The sequence below is a fragment of the Falco punctatus genome (assembly GCF_963210335.1).
Source record: "Falco punctatus genome assembly, chromosome: 5".
Lineage (NCBI taxonomy): Eukaryota > Metazoa > Chordata > Aves > Falconiformes > Falconidae > Falco > Falco punctatus.
The window spans coordinates 20,149,496-20,161,781 of NC_137584.1; the positions used below are offsets into that span (position 1 = coordinate 20,149,496).

General features: G+C 36.6%; 1 long non-coding RNA gene across 1 annotated transcript; it reads right to left on the reverse strand.

Annotated features, from left to right (window-relative positions):
- Window positions 1-3,679: 3,679 nt before the first annotated feature.
- LOC308064004 lies at window positions 3,680-9,945 on the reverse strand. Its single transcript, XR_013928154.1, has 2 exons — window positions 9,605-9,945; window positions 3,680-5,496 (listed from the first exon to the last, which is right to left on the reverse strand). It is a non-coding gene; the product is annotated as an uncharacterized lncRNA (long non-coding RNA).
- Between the last annotated feature and the right edge of the window lie 2,341 nt (window positions 9,946-12,286).

Here is a 12,286-nt window from a genome sequence, read left to right on the forward strand (position 1 = left end):
ATTTGAATAACTTTAGCTACATTGCACAGTGAATACTTGCAGTAAAGCCAATTTTAAATAACTTTTGAAGCTTGATTTTTAGTTTTCAAAACTAAGAGGGTAGTAAGTTATGAAGATCATACTTGGAACAGTTTATAGGAGTTGGTGTTTAGCAAAACCTGCAAAATTCAAATCAGGTCAAGGTTATACTGGTACATTAGTGCCTGGATTGAAGATATAGGCTTACTCTATTGATTTAAAGTGCTAACTTCAGAAATGATGTTCTGGATAAAAATTTTCTTTTCAAAATATTTAATACTTCAGAGAATTTAAATCTGGGGATTTACCCTCAACTTCTTTAACCATCTTAAAGCATAGCTGAAAATATAGTCAAAGAGCATTACTAATTCTAATAAAAAAATTCTCAAGTTTAGTTTTTTTCCTTATGCTGACATGCTACCAAATGCAGAGCTCCAGTCTTTGCATGATTCTAGTCCTTATTGTTGACAATTTTGTTACAGAAGCATGCTGTTTTTTCACATGAAAGACATCCTTTCTGCTTTGCCTTGCATTCAGGGCAAACACCTCACTTTCAAAATCAGTTGAACAGAATAATGATCAGCTGTTCCCAGAAGCATTGTTTGATTCAAGGCTAAGTATCTTTTTATTTGGCATCTACTTTCATTTAAACACAAACAGGAAATAGATGTTTCATCTATGGTGTTTGGAATTTATTTATCTCAATGATCTAATGTTACTTTCTTTTCAAAACTGTTATGCACATAATCATAATAAATCAAGGAAAAATGCCACATACAAAAATTGATTTAGGTGACTATGATTGGTTCATTCTGTCCACGACCCAAATACATAACACAATTTGATAAAACTGAAATGAGTTTAGAAAAAAACCCTCCATATAAGCATGACAGGCATGCAGAAATGTGAAAAAAGTCTTAGAAATTATGTGCACTTTGCTTTAACAAGAATACTAAGAATCTTCTGTTGTGTAGATATGCCTCTTTCCTTTCTGCCTAATACAGAACCCTGTTTTGAAATATGCTTTAGGATGATTGTAACTTTACACACAGAAACAAAGAGTGTGACTTCAGCAGACTTCCCTGTTTGATTCATTCATTTGTAATGTCATCCTTCCCAATCATACTTGTCTCTTCTGATATACTGCCTCTCATGAAAACTGTGAGCTCTATAAATGTCTCTGTAATGACTAGCTTACTGAAGCCCTGGTCCTTGATGGCAGCTACCATAATGCAAATAATAAATAATAATAATGTCTGTACGTAGCTACAGCAAAGTCAGTGAAGCAATACATGTTCCTGGATATACAGTGATTCCAATAATATATTGGATAGGGGTCAAAATTTTTCCCTGTATCACATGGCACTGTGTCAAAACACGAATTGTAGCTCAACTTCTGCAATCAGATCTATATTTGAATCTTTACTGAGTTCAATGAATCTCTGTGAGCATACTGATCCACTCTTCCATATTTGAGTGAAATGCTTTTATCCTTTGTAGTCTGTATACTTCAGTGATGCTACATACACATTAACTACTAGCTTTTCTATAAATTAATGATTAAGCAACATTGTGAGACATCTTCTAAACGATGTATTCTGAATTTTTAATAGTATATGCTTAACTCCTATTCTTAATTCCATTTTATTTAAATACCATAACCTGAAATTTCTATGCCAGAATAAATATTGAAGAGGTCTGAACAGAATTTCAAGCAATGCCTGCCAATATTACTATAAGGTTTGACCCTGAAGATTCTGAACTCTTAACACATTCATTAGAGTAATTGTAATGACATTTTCAAGATGCGGTGATTGAAGGATCTCTGGTCTTAGCTGTCTTGAATATGTGCTTCACTAGACTAAAAGACTAAACTGTTAGCATTAAGATGCCTCAACAGTAGTGATGTTCCATTTATTTTCATTTAGGAGTGCTGTGCCTTAACAAAAGGCTTCTTTTTGCAGCCACACCTCTTCCAGACATCTTTAACATGTATTTATCTGTAGAAAGGTATGGTATTTATAGAAACTACTCTTGCTTTCAAGCTACCCTAGATTTAAAGTCACAAAAAGAAGAAATTAAAGTTAATATAAACTACAACATCTATACAAAGATACATGATATGTATGTGACCATGTGCTGCATTGTTAAAAGAAACACTAAAATAACACTAGGGTTAAAAAATCAGTTCTTTTATTTCAAAGTAGTAGTGAACTAGAAAAGGAAATGTTTTTGATACAAGACATTTTACATGCACTGGATCCCTCTGTCAGATACCTTAATTTACATTTTGGAATCACTTTCTGTTCTGATTACTTGCTCTTGCTGAACAGTGAAAAAAAATATGTCAGATTAAAAAGTGCAATAATAGAGCTATCTTGCCAAACTCATTGCATTCAGACAACTACAAGGCTTCCTCCCCTCACAGTAATTTGACTGAGAATATATACCCACTGTGTTAAGATTTATGCACTGGGAATGGAGCACAGAATTATTCCAACATCTTGCCAAAATTCTGAAAGCAAAAGCCTTTCAAGTCTAAAGCAGTATTTCTGTTGCTTAAATGCCATTTGTAGGCAATAAGCAAACTACTGCTAATGTATTTGGGTTCAGTACTTTCACTCTGCAGCAAGAGTGTTAACATATAAAACAACAGTAACTGGTCCTCTGGGAAATTCCAATACAGCAGAGTAGTTATTTCTGGAAAGATATTTTTATATAAGGAACACTATGGGGCTGTGTAGGCTGCTGTAATATTTTGCTATTAGGTGAACACACTGAAAGATTTTAATTGGCATGTGATTTCAGCTGTCTTCCCAGGGGAATACTGGTAACTTTATGTACTGATTCAGTTCATTGTACCTGTAGAACTGCTATTAAAAGAAAACCAGTGACTTGGACCTTTGAAAAAGGATAACATGACTAATTTTCTAACACACACACAAAAAGGAGAGAAGCCCCTGAGTACCCTTTAAACACTGTGTCTTCTATTAACATATTTGTGTATTTCAATTAAGGAATTTTTACAATGATTATATTTTCCACCATGTTGTATGTTGTCAGTGGCAAGAATTGCCTTGACACAAAAACCAGCCCACTGTAAAACTAAGTTGTTCTTGCAGACCGCTGGACAGACTTATGTGGTAGGTGTGCCAAGGGATTCCTTTTTTTTTTTTTTTTTTTTTTTTATATTGAAATGCTTCTGCTCTTTGGACAGAAGAAGAAGATCCACTCTTTCCATCCTGGTGCAGGGACTGAGCTAGATGTGTCTGAAAGGGATACAGAGTTAATTTATTACTTCTGTCCTAAAAGTGCCTGTGAAATATGTGTAGGGTTAAACCTGCAACTGATCAAAATCCTACTGAAAGCCTCAAATTAAGTCAAGCTTGGTTTGACTTGCAAGATTGGCACTTTGCTTGTTTTTTGGGCAAGACACTTTTTCATGTTGAACACAAAGGACAGGCAAGACACTTATGATGCTTGGTTCTTCAACTCAAATGAATAGGTTACGGGATTCAGGTGGCTGGTGATTCTGACAGTTCTCAGGATGAAAAAAGTATCCCACATAGATAAAATGCTCCTTTAGATCAGATAACATTTCTCTACAGTCATTACATTAGGTGAACTGTTATGATTCAGGGAAATGCTGCAGTTCTTTGTATCATGTATCATGCCAGGCAGCAGTGCTATTTGTCTCTATTAGGACTTTCTGCACAGCCCAAGTAAGATGGCCATTTACTCATTGTAGTGCTTATTGTACTCAGTTGTGATAGTTCTCCCTTCCCTCCATTTTCTTCTTTTTCTTCACCCAAAATGCAAATTTATCCCATAGGGAAATGTTACTTGTTACTATAAATTGAGATCTGTGATATTTTTTTTCCTAAGACCTTGGCAAATAAAAAAATGCCACTCTTGAACTCAGCCACCTCTTCCTAGGTGACTCCTGCTGCTTAGATATTTGCAACTCTTTAAACTCTGTCCCTTTAAGCTGTGGCTGCTTGTGCTGTGTGTGTTGTTATGGCACTCTCTTGCTGACCTCTACTATTTCATTATTTCCTTGTGCTTATTCTGTCTGCTTGTCACCTTTCCTTAGTCCTGTTAGATTTAACTCTCAAGTTTTTCAGGGCTTTCTGCAAGTGTTTACACTGTGGAAACCAGGCTATAAAGCTCCCACATACTTCCAGAATAGGTAGAATAGACGCTTGCTGTTCTAATGCAAGTATTTTAATCCATTGATGGAGATTACTCTGAGCATGTTAATTCTTAAAAAACTCAGAGGAAGCCAAGCTGGACACAACTGGCAAAAGTTCTGGGCAAGAGCTCTCAGCTGGACAGAGACAGTAGCTTCCAAAGCAGTTTTAATTATTATTAATGGCAGCCAGTGCTCAGTGGTGGAAACATGGATTTCTTTCTGTAACTTGTTACCACTATCTACTCATTGTCATGATAACCAGTCAAGCTGGGATCTTAGAGGCAGTGGTCAAATCAAACTGTAAGCCTTTCATCCTTAGCCAGAGTCCTAGAGGTGACAGGAAAACAGAGATGGCACAGAAACTGAAGAGCTGCTGGTGACAATCTGAGCTCATTTCCTTGATGTGAATGCCAAGGTTGCTATGTGCTGTTGTATGGCTTGGAATAGAAAAAGAAAGGAAACCATGTCCCACAGGCTCATAGCTGTAAAGCATACAGGGGACAGGTAAGTTCCCAGCAGTGCAGTCAATTGTGATCTGTTGCCTTTGGGTGTCACTGGTATGCAGGGTCATCACAGTGACCTCTGCTCCTGCCCCTTAGCACTGGCTGCCTGTCTTTTTGTGTGTACAGGGCAGGCATTAGGTGTACAATAAAGAAGCTTGGAACGAGAACAGGATTGCCTGTCCCTCCAAGAGGCCTCCTGCATTTGAGTGTTTTTTTTATTTTTGTTTGGAGGAATCACTGCATGAGAGATGTATCCACTGAGTATCGGTTCAAATGGAGCGGGCTCCATTTCATCTATTAGCTGGCTAAAGAGTAGACTGTCTATTGTACACTTTCTAGATTTCCTCGGGAAGAGATGGAGAATCCTGATGGTCACTGTTGCAGTCCCTGAGGGATCTTGATGGCCCATCATGGTGGAGTCTGTGCTGGAGTTGCCCCAGGTAATTCATCCTGCATGTCTTAAGTACCTGTTTGCAACGGAAACAACCATCTCAGGAGGTGTGTGTGTCCTTCCAGTGACCAAAGAAAAGCATAAGGGACTAGCTAAGCTAGGCAACTAACTCTAATAGGGAAAGGTCTAGGTTAATCCCTACATTAATAATCTGCAACAGAGGAGTTGTTGGTGTTATGGTAGCATATACCAGGTACTGCCAGTGTGAAATACTTCAAAGTGTTTCTGGTATTGAGTTTCCCCGTTTCTTTTTTTTTTTTTTCAAAATTGGGTTTTTCATCAAGGAGAGAGCTAAGCCCAGAAATACTACAGTTACATCTGTTGAAACCCTTCTGAACACAGGATCACATTTTTTAGATGCTTTTGCACAGAATCTGAAGGTAATTCAGATTCACAAAGACTCACAGACTTAGGAGTGAAATCAACAATTCTGTTCTTTTTCCATTCCCGTGTCATGCTTAGTCATTCACTTACTGCCCAATCAGCTGGCAATTCTCTCTCATATTATTATTTGTGCAAAATTTTCAAAAATAGATAGTAAAGACATAATAACGAACTGTGAGGTATTTATAAAATTCACTTCCAAATGACCCCATTATTTGATCTTTCACTACACTTTTCCTTAATGCAGGGAAGCAATATAAGTTTAAATGGATGGGTATCGTATGGATCTTGGGAAATATTTAAACTTCTTATAAGTTATTTCTAGTTATTTTAATATTTCCTTGTTTTTTATAAACTATCAAAGTTCTGCAAATAAAAAATTGTGATTTTGAGGGTTAGGTGGATATATAGTGCTTTCTCAGTCCTAGCTTTACATACATTTCAAAACAAATTCTATTTTGTATGTAGTAATAATAAAACAGATCTTAAAAATCCCAAATATTTTTCATAGGTTAATCTGATTGATTTTTTATTAGCAGTTTTTAAAATATTGACAAAATAATTGATCACTTGTGAAATTAACCTATGGAAGGTGTAAACTCCACAGATTTTAAAGAAGGACTTATTTGTTTGTCTATTTGTCATGCAGCGAGGGCAATCTACATATTTGGTGTATCTGAAATTCTTCTGGTCATGGACACAGGAACAAGGAAACCCGTGGTGTATTGCCAATATTTCTAAAATGCCAACACTGCAGGCAATCCCCTGCATGCAGTTTAGCCCCATCTGAACTACGACAAATTTACCCCTTCATGAATCAGGGGTGTCTGTGCCATTGTTCCAAACATCGGCTTTTCATTTTGTAACTTCTGCTTCTCTAAAAACACCTGTAATATAATCCGGTTTTATGCCACATTTTTATACCTCTTTTTTTCATGCATTTACAACTAAAGAAAACTTTTTACAGACATAAAAAAATCTTTAACTATTATAGAAAAAAACCCTAAGAAATAAGACAATGAACAAGTGTTTTCTTGTCTGTTTACTACCATTATTGTTTTGCTCTAGAAGATCCTGGGGAAATTCTTATTTCAAATATATATTTCTATAAGGAATCAGAACATGGCTTTCACATAGACTGATATCTGACTAGAACATTATGAGGAAGTTCAGGAGCAGTAAATCTAGGAATGCAATCATATAACTTATTTCTAACAAAGCGTGAAGTGTGGCATAGCAAAGGTGCTGATAAGGATATGCAGTATAACTGTAAAGTTCTGGAAAGCCAGGAATTTGCTTGATTTTGACTCCACTCTGCAAAGGCAAATGCACATCTTTTTTGAGAGGTCCAGCTGAAGCCCACCAAGAAAACTTGAGTGGCTAGAGGCAGACCCTACAGCTCATTTTTATAAAAGAAGATTCCTTAGACTCTTGCCTTCAGAGGTATTGAATGAAAGACACATTAAACAGGGAACTTGCTTACTCCTTGAAAAATACAACCTTACAAGATCAGACTAAAAGAGCTTCTAGTAAAAAAAATAAATTCCTGTCTCTTTAGTTTGCTAGAGGTGGGCTGGATTCTGGCGGTGAGGTTAATAAACCAGGATGTAATGGTAACTGTGAGGTCATTTCCAAGCATAGAAAAACACTGGGACATTGATCAGATTCTTTCTTCTCAGGGTACAATTCCTATCTCCTTATAAAACAAAAGTTAACAAAATGCCAGATGTCACTTAAAATAGTTTCCAGTTTCAGGTTTCTAACCTGGACACAAGGCTCTGGGATCAGCCTGTTCATCCCTGTGGTGTTATCTGCCTGTGTAAGGTAGGTGGCTGCTCAACACAGCATAACTTCTCCCAGAGCACCTGTCACGGCCAGCACTGCCTCCCTGAGCTGTCCTACAGGGCTGCTGCTCTCTCTTCCTAATACTGTCTCAGGGCTCTCTGCAGCAATATGTAGACCAAAAAAAAAAAACCAACCCAAAAAACCAAAAAAAATTCAAAAAGACAAGAAAAAAAAAAAAAAAAAAAGAAGCAGCTAAATAAAAGCACCAGGTACTTGTTTTTATTATACAGAAACTAAAAGTAAATTTTGACAAGTAGATACAAGATTTTATATATAATTTTCTATTTACTTTATTTTTTAGTCTTGCCTTCTTATTGGCAAGAACTAAGTTTTCTCATAAGGGACCTTCCAGGTCCTGAGCAGGCTCAAGCCAGCTGGGTACTATGGTAACATAAATATTAGACAATAGCTCGTACCTCCTTGTGCCCACAGGAATGAATCTTGGCCCAGACGTTTCCCTTGCAGGAAAGTTCTTTAAAATGTATTGCAATTGTAATCCATATTTACTTAATTCTCCCCCTCCAATATCATGTGATCTATAAAACTAAATAAAGCTTGAGGGTTTTTCTATATTCTTAATCTCATACTATGTAAACCTAAAGCTGGTGCATACTGGGAACCATCTAATCAATAGTTTAGTGTGAATCTGAGCAACTGTGGAAAAAATGTAACATTTTCAGGCTAGTTCTGTGGAACTTTTCTTCAAAACTTAAGACAAAACCCACCAGAAATAATATTAAAAAATACATCAAGGAACTGACATCCAGTCATTTTTTTTCCAAACAACCAACATAGCTTCTGAGGTCCAATGCATGTGCTAAAAATGAAGACTTTTTTCTTTTAAACAATACTCATACCTATTTAATTAAAGCTAGATTGAAAACTAATTTATGTAATGTGATAGAAACTTCTTGGTGGTTACTCTTGTGGTGATTCGGATACAGTTTATAATTTTTACTTGAAAGTTCATAAATTTAACCAAACCAACATAATCTGACCTAATTTGAATTTGGACTCCACAGAGGAATTGTACCAAGCCACCAAAATACTCACTTGTTTCAGATGTAAAAGGGTACAGCTTTGTGCATAGATATGATCTAAGGTGCCTAGAATTTTAGTCAGTACTTTGACCCACAGCCTTCTATGAATTAATTTTTATGACCTCCATATGCCAGAAGAGCGTTCTGTAAGATCTCTGTGTGATAGAGAGGCCAGAGGGAAAGGTACTCCATTGGTTTAGATCTATTGCTTATGGCTTATTTTTTCACCTCTTCTGTACAAAGACCCATGAAAGTAAGTCTGACCCAGAGTTCAGCATAGCTCTCTTCTGTACAATTAAGATCTGAAACTTTATTCAGGTTTTAAGGCATTTTTTTAATAACTTTAAATATTTAGGTTATATTGAAGACTTAATAATGAGACTAACGGGAGTTAATAAGACATAAGCAAAGAGATTTCAATTCAACCAGAGAAGAAAGCTCTTAGCTGTGATTGACAAAAGCGAGATGCAGCATTATTATTGGTGGCATTAACTCATCAAAACAGAGGAGAGCCTGAAATTTCTATTGACCAGCTACTAAATCCAGGAATATTAATACAAGCAGAAATAAAAAGAACATGAGCTAAAATTCAAATTAATTCTGACATTCATAAAAAATCTAGCCATAATACCTTGCCAGGAAAGGAAGAGTTTGCATTCTGTGGAGTATCAATGCAAAAAACTTGCCCTTAGAGAGGAACTCATTTAAATTATTAGGTTTTTACTATTACTTTAAACTTGTTGTTTACTATTCAAACATTACTGTGTTTTTATCTCTGTACTGTTTTGAATTTGATGTTTATGGTTTCAAATTCAATAATCAAACTGGAAGAAAACCAAGATGTTAAACAAAACATAGCTCAATAAATGAAGAAAATTTGCAATATTTCTCTTGCAAAAACAAACTTTGGAGGGGGGAAGGAATAATGTGCCATGGAAAAAAGACTTTTCCTAACTACAAAAACTTCAATTTTAAATATGAACCTTTGTACACATTGAGACACCAAACAGGAATATTGTGTATTGCTCCAGTATTAGCATAGCATTAATACATGCCCAGAGCACTGTAAGTTGAGTTCTATATGCATAAAGCTAGTTGACATTTTTAGCAACACTTTGTTCAGAGAGCATCCCCGTTTCATCTCGGAAATTTCACATCTGTTGAAACCTACCCCTTGTCTACCTCTCCTCTGTGACCACTTGGAAAAAGTAAAATCTCCCAGTTTCTATACCACTAGACAGAAGTTTTAGAGATGAAGTAAATGAAAGAAATGAAAATCTATCTGTCCCCTATCTGTCCCTGTATCTTTTTTCCTTATCACCTTTTCTTTGAGAAAAGCAGAGAGACCTTTGAGAGAAAATCTCATCTACTCAGGGATTGACTGTATGTTTTGAGTGAAACAGAAAAAGCCCAAGGTTGCTACTGGGAGCAGATGATATGTTATGCTTTCTACAAACTGGGAGTTTCCACAGCCTTTCTTCCACCTCATTTGTCTTAAAATTTAGCAGAAATATTAAATAGAAATAGACCAGAAACACTTATAAAAGTAACTAATATCATGATAAAGCTTAGCTTTGAAGGAGAGTTTGGCATATTAAGGAAATAAGAGCCCACAGTAGTGGGAAGAGTATTATTTTTGCTGATTATTTCAGGTAGAAGAGGCCTTAAGGTGTACAGCCGAGTAGGTGGGGTTTTGGTGTGTGCTCATTTGTCATTTCATGTGGGCTAGCTTTACTCTCTTAAATATTTGTTACTTAATCAAAACCAGTAATAACAGTGATACTGTAACATTTCTCTGGCTGTGTTCCTTTTGCAGGGTAATTTCTTGTGATGAGTGCTTGAGGGCACACGGGTCCCAGCTTGAATCTCTAGCTGAAAAGAAAATGATCAAGATGGTTTTTACCCGTCTAAGTTCCAGTCCCAGAGCTATTGTGGAAATATTTCATTGTCAGAAATACTGTAATAGAATTTGGAATCTCAAACCCTTTAATTACAAGATTAACAGCTTCCAAGCTAGCAACTATAACTGAAATGCCATTCTTAGTTGTTTGTACACTCATTCATTTATTCACTTAGCTAACTAAGCAGAGCCAGATACAGCACTTCCAATACAGTTAAAAGTTGTAATTTTCTTTCTCTGTGGTTATAGTCCCTTTGAAAATGTACAGTGTAGGCTGGGAGTGATTCAGCTAGCTCAAATACTTACATAGAAAATGGTCTTTGGAAATATAAAGCCTATATATCAAAAAGGAGGGCACTACTTCATATCAAGTATATTTTCCAAGAGGTCAAAGTGGGACACAGAAGAAATTGAAGGAATTCTGAGCATCTCCAACATGTGAGTGGTGAGTCCCTTCTTGGTCTCTTGTTTGACAAGGTCTGCTGGAGCCCTTTCATGTTCATTGATGCTTCCTTTTAAGCCCTCAGGCATGACTACGATTAATGTGTGAAAATAAGAAATGGAAACTCTTTGTATGAAGTAGTATCCTCCAGCACTAAAGATAGGAGGTACAAATAGTTTCTTTCATTTCTGTTCACAATGACCTGAATGATAAATATACTGTATTGGCTATGCATTGCCTGGACAACACAGTAGTTGTTTTTCACGCTTTGTTATCTCTAGGCTATCCAGCTATGTGAGGATAAGTTACTGTTCTGCTCCCACTGAAGGTACTAATAACATTTTCACATATTTTTGGCATCATATGTATATGTGGTCATGTTTCAGTGACTGAGTGCTCCAATGCCACTAATGAGCTGGCTTATCCTTTTAGAGCAACCAGGCCACCATTACTCAGGTGTAAGCCCAGAATGACTTACACAAATCCACCTGTTAAAGAAAGTTCTTGTTCTTCCTAATTCTTCTTTTGTTCCTCATGGCAGTTTATAGGGGAGATAATTGGGATCTTGCATAGTTGGGGCAGATTCCCATCTGTCTGAACCATCTATAATTGCTTGCTGTCAGACAGTTTCAGAGAAGTAACTCATCTGAATTATAAGCTTTTCTTCCACCACTTACAGCAGTAGTAGCAAAATAATAATAATAAAAAAGTGCTCTAAATCATTATCTTGAGTAATCGGTTAAAAATTTCAACACTGAAAAATATCTTCAGAGATAATTTCCACCCTGTTGAAATATTAACAGGGTTGCAACTATTTATTGTTGTGTGCTTTTAAAGTGTTTACCTCACCGAGGCATAGGAATACCTGAATCAGTTTTCAGTGGACATAGTTAATAGTACCTAAATGCACCAAGGCAGACTGTAGCGGCACTGTTCTGAAGAGCAGCAACATCTTACAGCTGTAAAAGCACAACGGATAGGACCAGGTGGATACATACAACATTTTAAGCATGAACCCTGGTTACATTCAGTTTTGAATCGTATTGTATCCTTGACCATGTGCAGGTATAAGCATTATGAAGGTTCTTGCATGCACTGCACAAAATGTTTACCTTTACCAGAGTTGATTGGGGCAAGCAAGTCTAGCACTAGTCTTCAAGTCAATCATAGAATCAATTAGGTTGGAAAAGACCATTAAGATCAACCGTTAACCCAGGACTGCCAAGTCCACCACTAAACCATGTCCCTAAGCACCACATCTAAACATTTTTTAAACACCTCCAGGGATGGAGATTCCACCACCTCCCTGGACAGCCTGTTCCAATGCTTGGCCACCATCTCATGCACTCAGTGTTGATGAAGTTGGGCCTTCTAAAGAGGTCCCAAAACTGCATGCAACAAAGTTCACTAAAGTATGAGGCATGTCTGAGTTCAGGCTGTTCTTGGGACAGTGTGAACCTGACTGAGTTATAGATGTGTTATATCTGATGGGGAAACTGGGGATTCAAGAA